At 50.4% G+C, this 12,498-nt stretch overlaps 1 protein-coding gene across 5 annotated transcripts in view; it reads left to right on the forward strand.

The window, feature by feature from the left end:
- Positions 1 to 6,747: 6,747 nt before the first annotated feature.
- Positions 6,748 to 12,498, forward strand: part of BCL9 (BCL9 transcription coactivator) — a 30,054-nt gene continuing 24,303 nt past the window's right edge. For 2 of the 5 annotated variants that reach the window (XM_066208232.1, XM_066208254.1), the window contains exon 1: positions 6,749 to 6,843. The gene's annotated coding sequence lies outside the window, so the exon portion shown is untranslated. Of the gene's footprint in view, positions 6,844 to 7,025; positions 7,150 to 7,303; positions 8,202 to 12,498 lie in introns of those variants that run through there. The other 3 variants (XM_066208266.1, XM_066208235.1, XM_066208253.1) reach the window with 3 other exon arrangements.

The raw sequence follows: 12,498 nt of genomic DNA on the forward strand, positions 1-12,498 counted from the left end.
AAATAGCTGCAGTGGTGTCATTTGGAAGGAGAATCAGTCACTACTTCAGTCACCAGTGGTGATCAGTTTAGGGAGCTGAGTGGTAAATTACAGGCAGGTTAGGACTTCAAGAACACCCATGACCCTGTGAAATGCTGGAGAGAGAAAAGTTGCAGTAACAGTGAGTAAGAGTCAGATCTCATCTAACTGAGCATGAGTATCTCAAGGTGAAATAGCAGAAGGAGAGGAGGCGGGAATATTGATTTCTGCCTCGCAAAACAGACAACAACGCCTACTTTTTCATAGCAAGAATGTAACCATTCGCTTTAATGGGCCAGTCTGCGGTACAGTGGGGGCTTGGTTTCTTTGTGCACAGTCTAGAGGGGAATTCATGCTGAGGTTGTTTTTATTTTTTTGTAGCTTTGAAAGAGAGACAGAGCAAAATTTTACCCGCGAACAACTCTGTGCTGACTGTAAGGGCAGCATGAGTGGAATCTGTCCATGTTGCTGGCCTGTTGTGCAGCAGGCGGGTACCCTGAGCAGCTGGATGCTGGAGGAGCACTGCTGGAAGGCACAAAAAGCCCCTTATGCCAGGAGAGCTGTTGTATGTGTTGGCGACAGATGACTTCTTCTGTCTGTCTGAGGGCAGTTTTAGCCTCCTATTTATCCTGTGAGAAGGATGCTTCTAATGAGAGGTGCTTTCTTCATCTGGTCATGGCTTTCTCAGAAATGTTGCTTTGGGACTGAAATTTTGTTTGCTCGGTTTTACACCATGAAGGTGCACATGCGTGCCCCGGCGCTGTTGGGCAGGCAGCACAGAGAACGTGGCTGTTTAAGGGGGCTTGGTGGCTTGTACCAGGCTCAGCAGGTGGCTGAAGGGAAGCAGGAGGTGAGTTTGGCCGTTTTGTGAGCTGCTGCCATGTCTGTTCTCATTGATGTCAAAGATGGCCATACACATACAAAGGGAGTGTAAAGTCATGGCTGAGAATCTTAAAAGGCTCAAGGGTCAGGCAATTCCACAGACAAATTCTGGCAGTACCACAACACTCCGTGTGTGTTAGCAGTTCTCTGTAAAGCATAGGGACAGTGTGGTGGAAGCAGTTTTCCTGGGCAATCATTGGTTCTGAAGTCTTCTGTGTGCCAAAATTTCCCACCTTTGTTTTATATGAATCTGTATTTTTCATTTGTTGGATGAGCATATGCTTCCCCAGATTCTGTTTACCTGATTTCCCTTCTAAATCAGTATCTGTTCTCTCCTTTTTCTTCTCCCTGTTTTTTTTGGTTTTTTTTTTTTTTTTTTAATCATAGGAGATAGAGCTGAGCATTTATCTCTATGGCTGCATGATATTTGCCTCATGCATGCTTACTGACTTGAGAAAAGACTTTCGAAATAGGGCAAGAGCATCCTGCAGCTGGAATGTTTTCATACATGGAATTTGTTCATCACACCAGAGTTTTTGATGTGAGATAATGTCTTCAAGTGGGCCAGATCAACTGTAGGTCTCTGGATGCCCAGAAGAATATTTAAACCGCAGACAGAGTCCAATGTTCCAGCCCAAGCTTGATTAAGGCTCGCATTGTTTGGGTGTTCATGTGAACAGGAAAACAGGACATCAACTGTTTCTCTCTTTTCAGGGCAAACAGGAAAGTGAGAGCAGGGCCTTTCTTGCCCAGGTGAATTTGCCATCATCTGCGCACAGTTGCCTTTGGGTGATGTGCAGCCAGTGCTGGTCAGATCCATCAGCCAGTCTCATTCCCCTCACAGCTCCATGCCCTGTGCAGCCAGCCGGGCAGCAGTCATTGCTGCAGGTGACTTATGGGTCGTTTTTTCACCAGCAGTGGGGACAGAGGTGGGGTTTGCATGTGTGTGTGTTTTGGGGGGATGTGTGTGACTCTATGTGGCTATTGACATAGGTATGGATAGAGAGGCATTTCCCTCCTCTGGGAGGCTGGGAAGTCCCAACCGCGATGGGATGCAGAGGGACTGTTCCCCCAAGTATGTTAAAAATATTCTCTGGTAGTTTGCAGGACGGGGGCTCAGCAAAACTGAGGAAACTCGGGTTAATGTCTAATACTAAAAGAAACTGAAAAAGAAAGCCGCAACAATCTCTCCCCCTCCCCCAGGCCTGATTTCCTAATCTTTTAGGAATGATTTACAATAAATGAAAGACTTTCTGAAAGAAGAATTTTTTTTTTTCTGAAGTTAACAATGGATGTTAAACTACCCCTCCCTGTGGTCCTTTCCCATTTCTTTCACACTGTCCAGCTTCAGACTTCATCCTGCAGCAAGATTCATGAAGGCAACTCCCCTGTGCCCATGCAGAGAGATCACGGCGGTATGCAAACCATAATCACCTGGATTCCTTACAGAAATGGGTTGTTTCCTTTCGAGAAGGCTCATTAGAGCATGCTGCAGTGTAAACCTCAAAGCTGGTGAGAAAATGGTTTCATAGAGACTGATCTCTCTTGTCCCACAGCTACTCTGATCATTTACACGGGAGCACAAAAGAGGGCAAAAAACCGCCAAACCTAAAGCAAACAAACAAAGCAAAACATCCTCCTAATGGCGGTGTGCTCTTAATTTCCAACCGTGATGGTGTTTTATACCCACTTTGTGCAGGTGTGCACGAATGCAGGTCGGGAAGCAGTGTAGAGAGCAAAGCTCTTAAGGAGTTAGTGGAGCTTCCCTGCTGGAAGGTTAAAATGGCACTGAAAGAGGGAAATCTTGCCTCGGCAGACAGGAAATATGTGATGCAACTTCAGCACAGAGTTGCTAGAGATAGAATAGCCCATAAACTTAAAAGAAAACAAAAAACTGTAGGGAACACTTTGCATGGCCCAAATGAGCTATGTCAAAGTAAGGGATCCCATGACTGCAGCAGCAGCAATGTACTGGCTACATGGTGCATGGTGTTGACATCCTTTACCTGCAAGGACAAATGCCCATCCCTGATCCTGGGTATAGGGACTGTTGTCAGATTCTTCTTACTGCTGACAGCTTTCCTTGAGGCAAGGCTTTTTTAAAACATTATTGATTGAAAAGGCCCAATCTACTGTTGTATTTGAGGTGAAAGTTTTTCATGTGGAGTGACCGTCTGTGTGGTTGGAGAAGGTTCCACTTCAGACAGTCGATGGTCAGGAGCAGGGTGTGACTTCCAAAAAGGGTAATGTCTCCAGCCTTCACATCCAGAGGATCCATGTCTCCATTTCACCTTCCCTCAGTTCCATCTTCAAAAGTTCCAGTTTCTCAGATGTTTCCACCCCCTCCAGTTGTGCCAGTTCAGCCGCTTTTGGGGATGAAATCTACATCAGAGCTGGTCTGGTGTTAAGGTTTTGTTCTTGTTAGTAGGGCTTTAAAAAAAAAAAAAAGTTGGATCGTTTAAACAGCTCACCTATGCGTGTAGCTACATAAATAGTTTAACTGGCACAAGTGAGCGGCAATAACTGAGGGAGCATGGCAGGATCCTCTAAAACTGGGTCTGCTGCAGATGGAACGGTGAAACAGAGCCACAGCCCTACACGCTCTCAATGTTATTTGCATGAGTAGCTCCATTGTGCTTCAGTGGGACTCTACTTACACATGTAAAATTAAGTGTTTGCAGGGCCAGGCCCTTGAAGAGAATAAAAGCTGCGATCGGGGTGTGCCATGCTCTGAACCATGTACAGAAAGTGTCATGCAAATGTATTTTGCTGGCTGGGCTATCTCGTCTGATCTGTCTGCTCCGCAGATCCGGAGCTCCTGTGGCAACTTTCCTTAGGCTTGGTTTGCTTTAATGGAAGAGGGCCCTGCTTTTGAATAGACGGGCTGATCTCCTGCCCTCGCTGCAGACAGGGAGTTGTGAGGAAAGCGTACGCAGTGTGGTGAGAGCTGTAATGCTTCCAAGATGTTCTTGGATTTGCCGTAGTGCTCTAAAGAGTCGGGACAGCTGGTTTCTCTGGGGCAGCTTTATAAGCTTGGCCAAGGGAGGGCAAGACCCCACTACAGGGGGCTGTTCTCGAGGCTGGTGGGGACGGTCCTACTATCTGGGGCTCTGCTACCTGAAATCCCGACTTACAACCTGTCTTCGCAGTTAGGATCGTTTTGGAGCCTGTTGTTGTCAGTTCCCATGGTAAAACCCTTCAAGGACAGCCTTGGGAATTCACTGCTGTGGCGGATTCCCAAAGGTGGTGGGTGAAGTAGCAACTTAACTCTTGGGAGTGAAGCAAAGCACCTTGATCGCTTCTCTCCGGAGCCCCAAAGAAAGGAAGGAAGAGACTTAAAGCCGTTGGAGGGGAGAGGCTTGGTGTGGTTATTTGAGACCGCTGCCTGCAGAGTTGCACAGTCATTTATAACTGTTTGAAATGTGGGGGGATGGGGTCGGGGGGATGGGAGGGGAGTCGGAGGAACCACAGCATCTGCAAACTAGTAGCATTTTGTGCTCGTTTTCTCCGGTCTAACTCCTGAAGGGACAAGACGGCGAAGTACTGGGTCAGAGGAGGGAGGAGAACAAAAAAGGCAGTTTTGCTAACTCTTCGTATTTTATCGCTGCTGTCCCATGTGTCGGGCTTGAGGCACGGGTTAGGATTTTCAAAGGTACCTTTGGAAAATGGAAGCTGGGTGCCTGGCTTCCTTAGGCTCCTTAGAAAAATCCCAGCCTCTACTGCCCAGGGCAAACAACTTCCTTTTAAGCAAACCACGATGTGTTCCTGGTGTCAGTAAGAGTGGGACTGGATCTTCCGTCGGAAGCGCTGTGAGGTACATTCTCTTCCTTATACCATGCTGGGCAGCCTGCCCGGCGTGGTGGGATGCGTGAAGGACAGGAGGAATTGCAGGTGTTGCATTAAAAAGAGACCTGTATCAATGTAAAAATGGGCAAGGTTTAAACAAGTAGTGTGTGGAACCGATGGTAGCAAAGGTGGTGGTTCCACCGACACTTCAGCTGTAGAAGGTGCTGGCCGCGATCACTGGAAAAAGATGCAGGTGGGGCTGGCGTCAGTGGGTGGAAAGATTTGTCAGAGACCAGATTTCCACCTCTGGTCTTGGATCCTGGGAACTTGTAGCCCCAGGGACTTGTCTAGCAAAGATGTCAGTGGGGTGAAAGTCTGTCCAGCGGGAAATGCTTCGGGTCTCTGGTGTGCGAATCGGAAGGGACTGGAACCCCACTGTTAAGAAGGATTTCCCTGAGGGAAGTGTATCTATTTGGGGTAAGAGGTGATAATTAGCTACTGTGGCAGTGCTCAGGAAGCTGTAAAGAGCTCTTTAACAGTGTATGCAAGTGGGCAAGGACAAGGGGAGGAGAAGAGAGGGACAAAAAGAGGAGAAGGGATTCAGGGCTGAGCAAAGAGAGGAGGTGGTTTTATCTGCCAAGAGCAACGCCCAGCGTGAATGTTGCGCTAAAAGGGTCTTCTTCCAAGGTCTTGAGTTACTTAAAAGTGGGAGTTGGACAAGATGGGAGTTGAACAAAGAATGGGTCGTTTGAGGATAAAGGGGGAGGGAGGACACTGCATTTCTCTTCACTGATGTAGTATTGGCTAAACAGGTTATTCAGGCAGCGTGGATAAGCAAAACTGATCCCCTGACTTTCTCTGTTCGGCTGCATCGGTGTGCCACCGGTGGCTTGGAAACCTCTTCCTTACAGCCACGAGATCGCCCATTTTAAGAACATTTTGTGGAGGTGAAGGAGAAGGATTAGTGGATGTTGAAAGCCGTCTTTTCACAGAGTAAGTCTCAGACTGAAAAGGGCGGGGGATTGCTACAGATCTTCAAAACTCTTCACTGCCAGTTTGAAACCAAACTACATTGATGTCTAATCCCCCAAACACGGAGCATTTGTCCAGGATGGGGCCCTTGAGCATTTTTAGGAGTTGATAGGTTGTGTCTGTTTGCCATTACTGCCTGGTCCCTCCCTGTTCAGTTCCAAGCTGCTGCTTATCCCGGCGCTCTCTCTCATCAGAAGAAAGCCCTCGGGTCACTCGGCGGGTGGGCAGTCGGGGTGCTCAGCCCCCGGGGAGGAGGGACGCCCTTCTCCTCCACAAATTCCCCCCGTTCTCATCCCGCCTTCCTCAGAAACGTGTGGAAGGGACATGTGCCAGCGGCCCGGGCCGCTCCACGATGGTCCAGCGGCTCCCCCGGGCTGTGCCATCGGTCTGGCTGCGATTCCCAGGGCGCGTGGCATCGCCCTCGCGGGGAGCAGCGTGGCTGAGGCCGGGGGTACCACGGCACCGGCATCGGGGTGGGCCTGGGCAGGCCGGTGCCGAGGAGGGAGGGCAGGGCACCGGCTTGTGGCCGGGCGGCGCCATCCCGTATCCCGCATCCCGAACGCCGTATCCCGCATCGCGCGGCCCCTCAGGGGCCCCGCGCGCCGTTTCCGTTAGGGGGTGCCGCCGCCGGGGGGGGGGCGCAGGGTGGGGGCGGGCCCCCCGCGCGCGCCGCCTCAGGGGGAGCGCCAGGGCCCCTCCCCGGCCCCACCGGGGGCGCCTCCCCTGCGGTACCTGCCGGGCACCGGCAGCGCGGGGAGCGCCCTTCCCGCCGCCCGGGGAACCTCGGGGACTCTCGGCGCCCGACTCCGCGGAGGGGACTTTGGGGTGGGGGCGAATGAGGCGGGGGAGGCGGCTCCTTTAAGAAGAGCCCGGGGCGCGCGGTCTCTTTAAAAGGGGAGGAGGGGGCGTGGCCGCCGCGGGGAGGGGGCCGGGCCATGTTAACGAAGGGGCGGGGCCGCGCGGCGGAGCGGCGCCTGTCTCTTTAAGAGCCCGGCTGGTACCACCGTGCGGCAAAGGGGGAAGGGCCGCAGTCCCCTCCTTCTGGCTGGGGAGAGGCGGGGCGGGGGGGCCGGGCGAGACCACTGCGCGGCGCGGGGAGCGAGAGGCGGTCCCGCCGCCGGCCGAGTGAGTAGCGGACGGTACCATTGCCGGGGCGGGGCGCGCGCGACGGGCGGTACCATTCCTCTCTCCGCGGGTTGCGGGACGCGGCGGGAGGGGGGGGGCGCGGGGGGGGGGGGGGGAGAAGAACCGGTGTGGGGAAAAGGCGGGGGGGGGAGCGGGCGGGGGGAGCGGGCGCGAGGGGCTGCGCTGGGCGGTACCATGTGCGCGGGGAGCGGGGGGGGAGGCGCCGGCGGACAATGGAGCCTGTGTGTGTGTGCGGGAGGGGGACGGAGCCGCCGCGCCGCCCCCGCCGGCCCCGGGCTGAGCGCGGTGAGTGCGGGGCGGGCACCGGGCACCGGCACCCGCACCGCCCGCCCCAAGTTCGGGAGTTGGGGGGGTCCCGGGGGTGCCCCAAAGGAGGCGGCGAGGGGAGCTCAGGGGTTGCAGGGGGTGCCTGGGGGGCTGTGATCCATGGAGGGATGTGTGGGGAGCAGGGGATGCTCTGGGAGCTGTGCTCCGTGGAATGTGTGGGGAGCCGGGGATGTGCCCCGTGGAGGGATGTGTGGGGAGCAGCGGATGCTCCGGGAGCTGTGCTCCGTGGAATGTGTGGGGAGCAGGGGACGCCTGGGGGATGTGCTCCATGGAGGGATGTGTTGGGAGCAGGGGATGCTGCAGGAACTGTGCTCCACGGAGGGATGTGTAGGGCATGGGGGATATTCTGGGAGCTGTGCTGGGATGAGTGGGGTGCTTTGGGGTGCAGTGGGAGCCCTGGGGGTTGCGCTGTTTGGAGCGGCACATGGAATGCTGTGCCTCGCGTGTTGGTGCAGGGGATGCCCCGGGGGCTGCGATATAGGGGAGGAATGTATGGGATGCCATAGGGCATGTGCTGGGAGGAGGGATGTGTGGGCCGTCCTGGGTCTCAGTGTGGTGCATGGGATGCTCCAGGAGCTGTGCTTGGTGGTGGAGGATGTGTGGGATGCTCGGTGGTGCGGGGGATGCGCTGGGGCTCTCTGTGCTCTGGAGGCGTGTGTGGGGTGCCCTGGGCTGCGCCGGGGGCCCTGGGGCTCCCCTGTGTGCAGGGCTGTGCGGTGCAGCACTGGGCTGGTCTGTGCTGCCCTGAGCTGTGTGCAAGCGCCTTGGGGCCGTGCTGTCGAAGAGGACAGTGTTGGGTGGACTCGAGAGGTGGTTGTGAGATTCCAATCTCAGTGAGGGGCTGGGACATAGGATGGGAGGGGCTGTTGGATTGGGAATGAAGACTCCTAGGAGAAGAAAGCCGGTGTAGAAGTGGGGCGGGAGCTGCGCGTGTGAACTCTGTGGTTGAGCTGAAGTGAGGGGCTGGGGCACAGAGATCCCCAGTAGGGATGCAGGGTGTGGGATTCAAGGTGAAACACGCAGTGAGAGGGTGGGAGATGCTGTGTGGGATATTAGATCACCTGGGATGGGCTGTGAGGAAGGGATGGGGGGCTGTGGTGCAGGAAGAACTGAACTATGGGCGTCTACAGGAAAAAAATGTGGAGAGCTGGATAAAGAAATGAGGTTTGCTGGGGAGAGTGGTACATGAAGGGAAGCATGTGAGGAGCTGGGACCTGAGTCATTGTAAGAAAGAGATATGGGAGTGGGACTGGGGAAGCACTGGGAACCAGAATATGGGGTAGGAAGTGCTTTCAGCATGAGGGAGGTGCTGCACATGATCATGAGGGAAATTGTAGGGCTCCAGAGCTGGGAAGCACTGTAGGTAGATCAGGGGAGCAGGAATCCAGGGAAGCTAAGCCCTGTAGTATCAAACTAGTAAGTGGGATACTAAGTGTGGGAGGGGATCTTGTATATGGGGATTGTGGGGAAGAGCAGTATCTGTCAAGGCAGGGGAAATGTGTTTATTTGGAAGGATTCCTACTAGGTAGAGGAGAGGCTCTGTGTGTATGCATGAGAGAGAGTCTGTGCTCTGGCTGGCTGCAAAGGGGGATGAGAGGCTTAATCTGAAGTTTCATGAGGTTAAGGGTTGGATGATGAGGGGAAAAAAAAAATGGTGGAGACCCCAAATGCTTAGGGAAATGATGGGACAGGTGGATGTGTGCAGGCAGCAAGGCTCCACTTCTAGGATGAGAGAGAACCCTGTATTTTTGTGTTGTTCATCTCCCTGTCCCCAAGTTCTGTGTGTAGGTGATGGGTCTAAAAAGGCCACTAAAGATGGAATGTTTGGGATTCGGAGAGTGGATTTTACTCCGGGAGGGTAGACAAAGCATGAGGAGACAGATGGGAAGAATCTGATGTGACAGTCAATTGTGGGTTGTTATTTGGGTGTAAAATATTAAGGTGGGATGATTACATGATTAGTGGTTTAATAGTAAACTACACGAGAAATCAGAAAATTGTCATGCAGCAAAGAAAGAATGAAATAAGTGTCAGATGGGAGCTGGTTGTGGGGTGATTTAAAGCCCACCAAGGTTAAAGGGAAGATGCATTTATTCTTCAGATGCCAAACCTCACGTGGACTCTGAAGCTGCTCTGGGAATAACCATGGACCTCACTTTTGGGAGGGGAACATCAAGTCTTGTAGCCCTTACCTGGTGAAATAACACCTTCTCCTTGGTCTGGGCAGAGAAGAAAGGGTTGTGCCAAGTCAAGTTTGTCTCCTTAAGCCTCCCCGTTGGTGACTGGTTGCTTTCCTGTCAAAACACAGTTGGAGGAAGCGGGGGAGACAGCTCTCTCTCTTTTTAGGGGTTCCAGTTACATTTTTATTTTCCTTGAAAGTATTTTGTCCTTGATTTCTCTATGAAAAGCCCACACAGACAGAGGATGCTCTGAAGCATCCTTAAATGTATCAAGCTTTGAAAGCATGAGAAGAAAAAAGTGATGCAGATTTTTTTTTTCCTTCTGTTTTGTTGGATTATTTGATCAGTGATTGCTCGATATATTACAATAACAACCATTGGAAAGCTAGGCAAGGCATTATATGAAATCAAATGAAAGAATTAACATACTTAAACAGCTTTATTCCCACTCCTTTTTGTTTACCTCTCTCCCGCTTCCCATGAGGTCTGTGCTGGCCAATTTCTGGTTGAAGTGGGGTGTTACAGGTGTGGAACCCGGGAAGTTGGTCAGGGACACACACACACGCACACACACACAGTCGTTTTGTGTCGACCCCACGGCAGAGGAGCTGTGCTTGCAGGAGTGCACACGCCTGCATCCCATGGCACAGGGATCTGCTTTCTTGCCTGAGCTACAGGGGTTGTTTTCCTGAGGTTTTATAGCCATTTTGGACGAGTTGGCATGACGGCTCTGTTGCGCGGTGTGGATTTTTTTTTTTTTCTTTTAACAGTGATCTCCGAAGAGATTATTTTTAATGAATGTGTCCTTTTTTTCTTACTCAGTGCATAAAAATGGCTCAAGGGCTCATATTCTTTCCCTGTCTCCCTTGCTGGCCTCTCCTCAAACAACAAAAGAAAGGCATCTTTCTTTTTTTTGACTTGGAGTTAGCAACGATGTTAGTTTTGGGATTTTGGAATTTTCTCAGTGAGGCGGTTGCGGGTTTTTTTTGTTGTTGTTGTTTTTTGGGGGGTTTTTTTTAGTGGTTTTTTTTGTTTTTTTGGGGGGGGTCGGGATTTTATTGTGGAGAGGGTTCTGGGGATCTTGGGTCTCACTGCACTTGTGTGAACTCTTAACACCTTAATTGAAGGGGTGGAGATGCTGAATCACTAACAAAGACCTCCTTTATCCAAAATGTTAATCAATCATTGACGTTAAATAAGTGTGAACAAAACCAAGCAAAAAAAAAACCCACCCTAAACAAGTTTTTGTGTAAGTCCCCCTCCCATTCAGCTGCTCATCTTTGGTCAGGTTAACGTGATAAATTCTTTCGGGGATGTATTTTGTGCCTATGCACTTGGTTTTTGTGGTGTTTGGTAGAAGTTCTGTTTATGAATTCCCAGTGTAGTTTTCCCAATACAGATTATTTAGCTCCTAGATGTCTAAAGACGTTCTGGGAGAAATTGTGATTTGCTTGTGATGGTACTGTTGTGACCATCTTTTTGTATGCTATTTTTTTTTTCCTTGTTTGTTTTGGGGAAGTATTTTGCTTTTCTCTCTTGTGATCAGTTAATTTGTTTATTGGTCAACACAATCTTCTAAGCTAGGCAGGACCTGAATTTTAATGTGAAAGAGAATAAATAGTTTTCTGGTCATACAACCAGAAGCTTTGTAGATCTCTTCTGGATATTATGAATGCAAAGGGTGTGGACTCTTTCTTCCCTGTGCTTTCCCCCTCCTTCCCCCCATCTTGCATTTCATCTTTACAGTTCATGTACTTGGATTGTTTTCAGTTAGGGTTAGTCCACAGCCAAGCTACATTTGTCACCAAATATCCAAATATAGAAACTGAGGCGACTGTAAGCCACAAGGCTAAAATATTCATATACTACAGCTTTTCTGAGCAGTTTATATGTTTGATGTGGATAAGAATGGAGTACCTTTGATCCATATTTCCCAGCTATTCAAAGGCTTGCTACTCTGCAGCACACTGACTCCCCATACCTATTTCTACGTGTTTCTTCCTAGATGTTGTTTTTTTCCTCTGAGTTCCTGACACGCCGTGTCAATTCTCCTGCCTCAGAAACTGTGCCTATGGCTTAGGAATTTTGCTGGTCTTTTATAAATTCAATAGGAAAAAACCCCAACCCCAAACAGCAACAACTTTATCCTGTGAAGCAATTACACCCAAGTGATTATTCCAACTAATCCCTATCTTAAATGTGAGCTGTGCTACCTTGCAGGGCTTTTTCTCTTCTGCTTTGTAGAAGTTTGTCAGAATTTCTTCATAGCAATGCAGGCAGCCTTCATAAAATCCTTCTAACTCGTTTGTGTGGCCTTGGACTTCACAGAAATCTCTGTGCCTCCCTAAGGTTTGTGGTCTGTTTACATAGATATGAAGTCCTTTAACCCAGCAAGTTTTGCTGTGGGCTTGGATTTCCTGCTTACAAGCTCTGCTGGAGTCCCTCTAGTCTTCCTGCTGGCAAAATAAAGGTGTTAACTCAGTTTTTCAGAGCAATTTGTGAATGGAAGGAGATTTCACTGCTGAATTTTTGTTCAAGCACTGCTCTGCCTATTGAATTTAAAAGAGCTTTCCCCTACGTACCCTTACTTGTCTGTTAGGTTTTTTTTACTGCTGTAAAAGTTTAATTGTTTTGGAGCTTGACCTCTTTTGTAGTGGGAGCTATACAAGTCCAGAAGAACAGGAACTTTATTCATAATTAGGAAGTCCAGATAATCTTCAAGAACTTGAACAAAAGAAATTGATCTGTTTGGAAATTTCTGAAGGGTTGCCTTTAAGACCATGCAGGCTCATAAACACTGGTTAGCAACAATAGGTGACATTTAATGTGCTGAATCCAAGTGAACTCTTCCAGAGTTAACTTTTGATTTATGTTTTTGAAGGAGCAGGGGTGTGCTTTGTGACTGCACCCTTACTTGTGGGCCGAGCTGCTCTCTGTTCCTATTTCTGTGAGCACTTCCTTCAGTGCTAGAGCTGGGTTTTGAGGAGTCCTTGGTGCTCATCTGTTTTGTCTCTGCACCACCCTGCTGTGTGTGCTGGTGCTGCTGTTGGAGCAGCTGGATGCTGGAACGGATCAGGGAGCTGATCTGGATCAGAAGTAGCCTGGCAAAGAAATGATGATACTTAGC

This window comes from Chamaea fasciata, unplaced genomic scaffold (genome assembly GCF_029207755.1).
Source record: "Chamaea fasciata isolate MVZ Bird 193981 ecotype frontalis unplaced genomic scaffold, bChaFas1.0.hap1 SCAF_2, whole genome shotgun sequence".
NCBI lineage: Eukaryota > Metazoa > Chordata > Aves > Passeriformes > Sylviidae > Chamaea > Chamaea fasciata.